Source organism: Drosophila eugracilis, unplaced genomic scaffold, assembly GCF_018153835.1.
Source record: "Drosophila eugracilis isolate 14026-0451.02 unplaced genomic scaffold, ASM1815383v1 contig_2153, whole genome shotgun sequence".
Classification (NCBI taxonomy): domain Eukaryota; kingdom Metazoa; phylum Arthropoda; class Insecta; order Diptera; family Drosophilidae; genus Drosophila; species Drosophila eugracilis.
Window position 1 is genome coordinate 568,235 of NW_024573037.1, and position 10,682 is coordinate 578,916.

Here is a 10,682-nt window from a genome sequence, read left to right on the forward strand (position 1 = left end):
GTTTCTGTCGAAAGGGTAGTTGGACTACTACTTGTAGTAGTCAGTTGTGGTATAGATTCTTTTTCTGTCGAAACTGTGGATGCAGTACTTAATTGTGATATAGATTCTGTTTCTGTCGAAAGAAGAGATGGTCTACTAGATGCAGTACTCAGTTGTGATATAAATTCTGTTTCTGTCGAAAGTGTAGTTGGACTACTACTTGTAGTACTCAACTGTGATATAGACTCTGTTTCTGTCGAAAGTGTAGTTTGACTACTACTTGTGGTATTCAGTTGTGGAATAGATTCTGTTTCTGTTGAAACTGTGGATGCAGTACTTAATTGTGATATAGATTCTGTTTCTGTCGAAAGAATAGATGGTTTACTAGATGCAGTACTCAATTGTGATATAGATTCTGTTTCTGTCGGAAGTGTAGTTTGACTACTACTTTTACTACTCAGCTGTGATATAGATTCTGTTACTGTCGAAAGTGTAGTTTGACTACTACTTGTAGTACTCAGTTGTGGTATAGATTCTGTTTCTGTCGAAACTGTGGATGCAGTACTTAATTGTGATATAGATTCTGTTTCTGTCGAAAGAATAGATGGTCTACTAGATGCAGTACTCAATTGTGATATAGATTCTGTTTCTGTCGAAAGTGTAGTTTGACTACTACTTGTAGTACTCAGTTGTGATATATATTCTGTTTCTGTCGAAAGTGTAGTTGGACTACTACTTGTACTACTCAGTTGTGATATAGATTCTGCTTCTGTCGAAAGTGTAGTTGGACTACTACTTTCACTACTCAGTTGTGATATAGATTCTGTTTCTGTAGAAAGTGTAGATGGTCTACTAGATGCAGTACTCAAATGTGATATAGATTCTGTTTCTGTCGAAAGTTTAGTTGGACTACTACTTTTACTACTCAGTTGTGATATAGATTCTGTTTCTGTCGAAAGTGTAGTTTGACTACTACTTGTAGTACTCAATTGTGATATAGATTCTGTTTCTGTCGAAAGTGTAGTTGGACTACTACTTGTACTACTCAGTTGTGATATAGATTCTGCTTCTGTCGAAAGTGTAGTTGGACTACTACTTTCACTACTCAGTTGTGATATAGATTCTGTTTCTGTCGAAAGTGTAGTTTGACTACTACTTGTAGTACTCAGTTGTGATATAGATTCTGCTTTTGTCGAAACTGTGGATGCAGTACTTAATTGTGATATAGATTCTGTTTCTGTCGAAAGTATAGTTGGACTACTACTTGTAGATATAGATTCTGTATTTGTCGAAAGTGAAGATGGTCTACTTGATGCAGTACTCAAGTGTGATATAGATTCTGTTTCTGTCAAAAGTGTAGTTGGACTTCTACTTGTACTACTCAGTTGTGATATAGTTTCTGTTTCTGTCGGAAGTGTTGTTGGAATACTACTTATAGTACTCAATTTTGATATAGATTCTGTTTCTGTCGAAACTGTGGATGCAGTATTTAATTGTGATATAGATTCTGTTTCTGTCGAAAGTGTATTTGGGCTACTACTTGTAGTACTCAACTGTGATATAGATTCTGTTTCTGTCGAAAGTGTAGTTTGACTACTACTTGTACTACTCAGTTGTGATATAGATTCTGTTTCTGTCGAAAGTGTAGTTGGACTACTACTTGTACTACTCAGTTGTGATATAGATTCTGCTTCTGTCGAAAGGGTAGTTGGACTACTACTTGTAGTACTCAGTTGTGGTATAGATTCTGTTTCTGTCGAAACTGTGGATGCAGTACTTAATTGTGATATAGATTCTGTTTCTGTCGAAAGAAGAGATGGTCTACTAGATGCAGTACTCAATTGTGATATAGATTCTGTTTCTGTCGAAAGTTTAGTTTGACTACTACTTGTAGTACTCAGTTGTGATATAGATTCTGTTTCTGTCGAAAGTGTAGTTGGACTACTACTTTTACTACTCAGTTGTGATATAGATTCTGTTTCTGTCGAAAGTGTAGTTGGACTACTACTTGTACTACTCAGTTGTGATATAGATTCTTTTTCAGTCGAAAGTGTAGTTGGACTACTACTTGTACTACTCAGTTGTGATATAGATTCTTTTTCAGTCGAAAGTGTAGTTGGACTACTACTTGTACTACTCAGTTGTGATATAGATTTTGCTTCTGTCGAAAGGGTAGTTGGACTACTACTTGTAGTACTCAGTTGTGGTATAGATTCTGTTTCTGTCGAAAGGGTAGTTGGACTACTACTTGTAGTACTCAGTTGTGGTATAGATTCTGTTTCTGTCGAAAGGGTAGTTGGACTACTACTTGTACTACTCAGTTGTGATATAGATTCTGTTTCTGTCGAAAGTGAAGTTGGACTACTACTTGTACTACTCAGTTGTGGTATAGATTCTGTTTCTGTCGAAAGGGTAGTAAGACTACTACTTGTAGTACTCAGTTGTGGTATAGATTCTGTTTCTGTCGAAACTGTGGATGCAGTACTTAATTGTGATATAGATTCAGTTTCTGTCGAAGGTGCAGATGGTCTACTAGATGCAGTACTCAAATGTGATATAGATTCTGTTTCTGTCGAAAGTGTAGTTGGACTACTACTTGTACTACTCAGTTGGGATATAGATTCTGTTTCTGTCGAAAGTGTAGTTGGACTACTACTTGTACTACTCAGTTGTGATATAGATTCTGCTTCTGTCGAAAGGGTAGTTGGACTACTACTTGTAGTACTCAGTTGTGGTATAGATTCTGTTTCTGTCGAAAGGGTAGTTGGACTACTACTTGTAGTACTCAGTTGTGGTATAGATTGTGTTTCTGTCGAAACTGTGGATGCAGTACTTAATTGTGATATAGATTCTGTTTCTGTCGAAAGAATAGATGGTCTACTAGATGCAGTACTCAATTGTGATATAGATTCTGTTTCTGTCGAAAGTGTAGTTTGACTACTACTTGTAGTACTCAGTTGTGATATATATTCTGTTTCTGTCGAAAGTGTAGTTGGACTACTACTTGTACTACTCAGTTGTGATAAAGATTCTGCTTCTGTCGAAAGTGTAGTTGGACTACTACTTTCACTACTCAGTTGTGATGTAGATTCTGTTTCTGTCGAAAGTGTAGATGGTCTACTAGATGCAGTACTCAAATGTGATATAGATTCTGTTTCTGTCGAAAGTTTAGTTCGACTACTACTTTTACTACTCAGTTGTGATATAGATTCTGTTTCTGTCGAAAGTGTAGTTTGACTACTACTTGTAGTACTCAGTTGTGATATAGATTCTGTTTCTGTCGAAAGTGTAGTTGGACTACTACTTGTACTACTCAGTTGTGATATAGATTCTGCTTCTGTCGAAAGTCTAGTTGGACTACTACTTTCACTACTCAGTTGTGATATAGATTCTGTTTCTGTCGAAAGTATAGTTGGACTACTACTTGTAGATATAGATTCTGTATTTGTCGAAAGTGAAGATGGTCTACTTGATGCAGTACTCAAGTGTGATATAGATTCTGTTTCTGTCAAAAGTGTAGTTGGACTTCTACTTGTACTACTCAGTTGTGATATAGATTTTGCTTCTGTCGAAAGGGTAGTTGGACTACTACTTGTACTACTCAGTTGTGATATAGATTCTGCTTCTGTCGAAAGGGTAGTTGGACTACTACTTGTAGTACTCAGTTGTGATATAGATTCTGTTTCTGTCGAAAGAAGAGATGGTCTACTAGATGCAGTACTCAATTGTGATATAGATTCTGTTTCTGTCGAAAGTTTAGTTTGACTACTACTTGTAGTACTCAGTTGTGATATAGATTCTGTTTCTGTCGGAAGTGTTGTTGGAAAACTACTTATAGTATTCAATTGTGATATAGATTCTGTTTCTGTCGAAACTGTGGATGCAGTATTTAATTGTGATATAGATTCTGTTTCTGTCGAAAGTGTATTTGGGCTACTACTTGTAGTACTCAACTGTGATATAGATTCTGTTTTTGTCGAAAGTGTAGTTGGACTACTACTTGTACTACTCAGTTGTGATATAGATTCTGTTTCTGTCGAAAGTGTAGTTGGACTACTACTTGTACTACTCAGTTGTGATATAGATTCTGCTTCTGTCGAAAGGGTAGTTGGACTACTACTTGTAGTACTCAGTTGTGATATAGATTCTGTTTCTGTCGAAAGAAGAGATGGTCTACTAGATGCAGTACTCAATTGTGATATAGATTCTGTTTCTGTCGAAAGTTTAGTTTGACTACTACTTGTAGTACTCAGTTGTGATATAGATTCTGTTTCTGTCGAAAGTGTAGTTGGACTACTACTTTTACTACTCAGTTGTGATATAGATTCTGTTTCTGTCGAAAGTGTAGTTGGACTACTACTTGTACTACTCAGTTGTGATATAGATTCTTTTTCAGTCGAAAGTGTAGTTGGACTACTACTTGTACTACTCAGTTGTGATATAGATTCTGTTTCTGTCGAAAGTGTAGTTGGACTACTACTTGTACTACTCAGTTGTGATATAGATTTTGCTTCTGTCGAAAGGGTAGTTGGACTACTACTTGTACTACTCAGTTGTGGTATAGATTCTGTTTCTGTCGAAAGGGTAGTTGGACTACTACTTGTACTACTCAGTTGTGATATAGATTCTGTTTCTGTCGAAAGTGAAGTTGGACTACTACTTGTACTACTCAGTTGTGATATAGATTCTGCTTCTGTCGAAAGGGTAGTTGGACTACTACTTGTAGTACTCAGTTGTGGTATAGATTCTGTTTCTGTCGAAAGGGTAGTTGGACTACTACTTGTAGTACTCAGTTTTGGTGTAGATTCTGTTTCTGTCGAAAGAAGAGATGGTCTACTAGATGCAGTACTCAATTGTGATATAGATTCTGTTTCTGTCGAAAGTGTAGTTGGACTACTACTTGTAGTACTCAATTGTGATATAGATTCTGTTTCCGTCGAAAGTGTAGTTGGACTACTACTTGTACTACTCAATTGTGATATAGACTCTGTTTCTGTCGAAAGTGTAGTTTGACTACTACTTGTGGTATTCAGTTGTGGAATAGATTCTGTTTCCGTCGAAAGTGTAGTTGGACTACTACTTGTAGTACTCAATTGTGATATAGATTCTGTTTCCGTCGAAAGTGTAGTTGGACTACTACTTGTACTACTCACTTGTGATATAGATTCTGCTTCTGTCGAAAGTGTAGTCGGACTACTACTTTCACTACTCAGTTGTGATATAGATTCTGTTTCTGTCGAAAGTGTAGTTTGACTACTACTTGTAGTACTCAGTTGTGATATAGATTCTGTTTTTGTCGAAACTGTGGATGCAGTACTTAATTGTGATATAGATTCTGTTTCTGTCGAAAGTATAGTTGGACTACTACTTGTAGATATAGATTCTGTATTTGTCGAAAGTGAAGATGGTCTACTTGATGCAGTACTCAAGTGTGATATAGATTCTGTTTCTGTCAAAAGTGTAGTTGGACTTCTACTTGTACTACTCAGTTGTGATATAGATTCTGCTTCTGTCGAAAGGGTAGTTGGACTACTACTTGTAGTACTCAATTGTGATAAAGATTCTGTTTCTGTCGAGAGTGAAGTTTGACTACTACTTGTAGTAATCAGTTGCGGTATAGATTCTCTTTCTGTCGAAACTGTGGATGCAGTACTTAATTGTGATATAGATTCTGTTTCTGTCGAAAGTGTGGATGCAGTACTTAATTGTGATATAGATTCTGTTTCTGTCGAAAGATTAGATGTTCTACTAGATGCAGTACTCAATTGTGATATAGATTCTGTTTCTGTCGAAAGTGTAGTTGGACTACTACTTGTACTACTCAGTTGTGATATAGATTCTGTTTCTGTCGAAAGTGTAGTTGGACTACTACTTGAAGTACTCAATTGTGATATAGATTCTGTTTCTGCCGAAAGTGTATTTGGACTACTACTTGTAGTACTCAACTGTGATATAGATTCTGTTTCTGTCGAAAGTGTAGATGGTCTACTAGATGCAGTACTCAAATGTAATATAGATTCTGTTTCTGTCGAAAGTGTAGATGGTTTACTAGATGCAGTACTCAAGTGTGATATTGATTCTGTTTCTGTCGAAAGTGTAGTTTGACTACTACTTGTAGTACTCAGTTGTGATATAGATTCTGATTCTGTCGAAACTGTGGATGCAGTACTTAATTGTAATATAGATTCTGTTTCTGTCGAAAGTATACTTGGACTACTACTTGTAGATATAGATTCTGTATTTGTCGAAAGTGAAGATGGTCTACTTGATGCAGTACTCAAGTGTGATATAGATTCTGTTTCTGTCAAAAGTGTAGTTGGACTTCTACTTGTACTACTCAGTTGTGATATAGTTTCTGTTTCTGTCGGAAGTGTTGTTGGACTACTACTTGTGGTACTCAATGGTGATTTAGATTCTGTTTCTGTCGAAACTGTTGATGCAGTACTTAATTGTAATATAGATTCTGTTTCTGTCGAAAGTGTAGTTGGACTACTACTTGTACTACTCAGTTGGGATATAGATTCTGCTTCTGTCGAAAGTGTAGTTGGACTACTACTTTCACTACTCAGTTGTGATATAGATTCTGTTTCTGTCGAAACTGTGGATGCAGTACTTAATTGTGATATAGATTCTGTTTCTGTCGAAAGTATAGTTGGACTACTACTTGTAGGTATAGATTCTGTATTTGTCGAAAGTGAAGATGGTCTACTAGATGCAAAACTCAATTGTGATATAGATTCTGTTTCTGTCGAAAGTGTAGTTGGACTACTACTTGTAGTATTCAGTTGTGATATAGATTCTGTTTCTGTCGAAACTGTGGATGCAGTACTTAATTGTGGTATAGATTCTGTTTCTGTCGAAAGTGTAGATGGTCTACTAGATGCAGTACTCAATTGTGGTATAGATTCTGTTTCTGTCGAAAGTGTAGTTGGACTACTACTTGTAGTACTCAGTTGTGATATAGATTCTGTTTCTGTCGAAAGTGTAGATGGTTTACTAGATGCAGTACTCAATTGTGATATAGATTCTGTTTCTGTCGAAAGTGTAGTTTGACTACTACTTGTAGTACTCAGTTGTGATATAGATTCTGTTTCTGTCGAAAGTGTATTTGGACTACTACTTGTAGTACTCAATTGTGATATAGATTCTGTTTCTGTCGAAAGTGTAGATGGTCTACTAGATGCAGTACTCAAATGTGATATAGATTCTGTTTCTGTCAAAAGTGTAGTTGGACTACTACTTGTAGTACTCAGTTGTGATATAGATTCTGTTTCTGTCGAAAGTGTAGATGGTTTACTAGATGCAGTACTCAATTGTGATATAGATTCTGTTTCTGTCGAAAGTGTAGTTTGACTACTACTTGTAGTACTCAGTTGTGATATAGATTCTGTTTCTGTCGAAAGTGTATTTGGACTACTACTTGTAGTACTCAGTTGTGATATAGATTCTGTTTCTGTCGAAAGTGTAGATGGTTTACTAGATGCAGTACTCAAATTTGATATAGATTCTGTTTCTGTCGAAAGTGTAGATGGTTTACTAGATGCAGTACTCAATTGTGATATAGATTCTGTTTCCGTCGAAAGTCTAGTTTGACTACTACTTGTGGTACTCAGTTGTGATATAGATTCTGTTTCTGTCGAAACTGTGGATGCAGTACTTAATTGTGGTATAGATTCTGTTTCTGTCGAAAGTGTAGATGGTCTACTAGATGCAGTACTCAATTGTGGTATAGATTCTGTTTCTGTCGAAAGTGTAGATGATTTACTAGATGCAGTACTCAATTGTGATATGGATTCTGTTTCTGTCGGAAGTGTAGTTTGACTACTACTTGTAGTACTCAGTTGTGATAAAGATTCTGTTTCTGTCGAAACTGTGGATGCAGTACTTAATTGTGATATAGATTCCGTTTCTGTCGAAAGTGTAGGTGGTCTACTAAATGCAGTACTCAAATGTGATATAGATTCTGTTTCTGTCGAAAGTGTAGTTGGACTACTACTTGTACTACTCAGTTGTGATATAGATTCTGTTTCTGTCGAAAGTGAAGTTGGACTACTACTTGTAGTACTCAAATGTGATATAGATTCTGTTTCTGTCGAAACTGTGGATGCAGTACTTAATTGTGATATAGATTCCGTTTCTGTCGAAAGTGTAGATGGGCTACTAGATGCAGTACTCAATTGTGATATGGATTCTGTTTCTGTCGGAAGTGTATTTGGACTACTACTTGTAGTATTCAACTGTGATATAGATTCTGTTTCTGTCGAAAGTGTATATGGTCTACTAGATGCAGTACTCAAATGTGATATAGATTCTGTTTCTGTCGAAAGTGTAGTTTGACTACTACTTGTAGTACTCAGTTGTGGTATAGATTCTGTTTCTGTCGAAACTGTGGATGCAGTACTTAACTGTGATATAGATTCTGTTTCTGTCGAAACTGTGGATGCAGTACTTAACTGTGATATAGATTCTGTTTCTGTCGAAACTGTGGATGCAGTACTTAACTGTGATATAGATTCTGTTTCTGTCGAAACTCTGGATACAGTACTTAATTGTGATATAGATTCTGTTTCTCTCAAAAGAATAGATGGTCTACTTGATGCAGTACTCAATTGTGATATAGATTCTGTTTCTGTCGAAAGTGTAGTTTGATTACTACTTGTAGTACTCAGTTGTGATAAAGATTCTGTTTCTGTCGAAATTGTGGATGCAGTACTTAATTGTGATATAGATTCTGTTTCTGTCGAAACTATGGATGCAGTACTTAATTGTGATAAAGATTCTGTTTCTGTCGAAAGTATAGTTGGACTACTACTTGTAGTACTCAATTGTGATATAGATTCTGTTTCTGTCGAAAGTGTAGATGGTCTACTAGATTCAGTACTCAACTGTGATATAGATTCTGTTTCTGTCGAAAGTGTAGATGGTCTACTAGATGCAGTACTCAATTGTGATATAGATTCTGTTTCTGTCGAAAGTGTAGTTTGACTACTACTTGTGGTATTCAGTTGTGGTATAGATTCTGTTTCTGTCGAAACTGTGGATGCAGTACTTAATTGTGATATAGATTCTGTTTCTGTCGAAAGAATAGATCGTCTACTAGATGCAGTACTCAATTGTGATATAGATTCTGTTTCTGTCGAAAGTGTAGATGGTCTACTAAATGCAGTACTCAAATGTGATATAGATTCTGTTTCTGTCGAAAGTGTAGTTGGACTACTACTTGTACTACTCAGTTGTGATATTGATTCTGTTTCTGTCGAAAGTGTAGTTGGACTACTACTTGTAGTACTCAAATGTGATATAGATTCTGTTTCTGTCGAAACTGTGGATGCAGTACTTAAGTGTGATATAGATTCTGTTTCTGTCGAAACTCTGGATGCAGTACTTAATTGTGATATAGATTCTGTTTCTCTCGAAAGAATAGATGGTCTACTTGATGCAGTACTCAATTGTGATATAGATTCTGTTTCTGTCGAAAGTGTAGTTTGACTACTACTTGTAGTACTCAGTTGTGATAAAGATTCTGTTTCTGTCGAAATTGTGGATGCAGTACTTAACTGTGATATAGATTCTGTTTCTGTCGAAAGAATAGATGGTCTACTAGATGCAGTACTCAATTGTGATATAGATTCTGTTTCTGTCGAAAGTGTAGTTGGACTACTACTTGTACTACTCAGTTGTGATATAGATTCTGTTTCTGTCGAAAGTGTAGTTGGACTACTACTTGTAGTACTCAAATGTGATATAGATTCTGTTTCTGTCGAAACTGTGGATGCAGTACTTAATTGTGATATAGATTCCGTTTCTGTCGAAAGTGTAGATGGGCTACTAGATGCAGTACTCAATTGTGATATGGATTCTGTTTCTGTCGGAAGTGTATTTGGACTACTACTTGTAGTACTCAACTGTGATATAGATTCTGTTTCTGTCGAAAGTGTAGTTGGACTACTACTTGTAGTACTCAGTTGTGGTATAGATTCTGTTTCTGTCGAAACTGTGGATGCAGTACTTAACTGTGATATAGATTCTGTTTCTGTCGAAACTGTGGATGCAGTACTTAACTGTGATATAGATTCTGTTTCTGTCGAAACTGTGGATGCAATACCTAAGTGTGATATAGATTCTGTTTCTGTCGAAACTCTGGATGCATTACTTAATTGTGATATAGATTCTGTTTCTCTCGAAAGAATAGATGGTCTACTAGATGCAGTACTCAAATGTGATATAGATTCTGTTTCTGTCGAAAGTGTAGTTGGACTACTACTTGTACTACTCAGTTGTGATATAGATTCTGTTTCTGTCGAAAGTCTAGATGGTCTACTAGATGCAGTACTCAAATGTGATATGGATTCTGTTTCTGTCGAAAGTGTATTTGGACTACTACTTGTAGTACTCAACTGTGATATAGATTCTGTTTCTGTCGAAAGTGTAGTTGGACTACTACTTGTAGTACTCAGTTGTGGTATAGATTCTGTTTCTGTCGAAACTGTGGATGCAGTACTTAACTGTGATATAGATTCTGTTTCTGTCGAAACTGTGGATGCAGTACTTAACTGTGATATAGATTCTGTTTCTGTCGAAACTGTGGATGCAATACTTAAGTGTGATATAGATTCTGTTTCTGTCGAAACTCTGGATGCATTACTTAATTGTGATATAGATTCTGTTTCTCTCGAAAGAATAGATGGTCTACTTGATGCAGT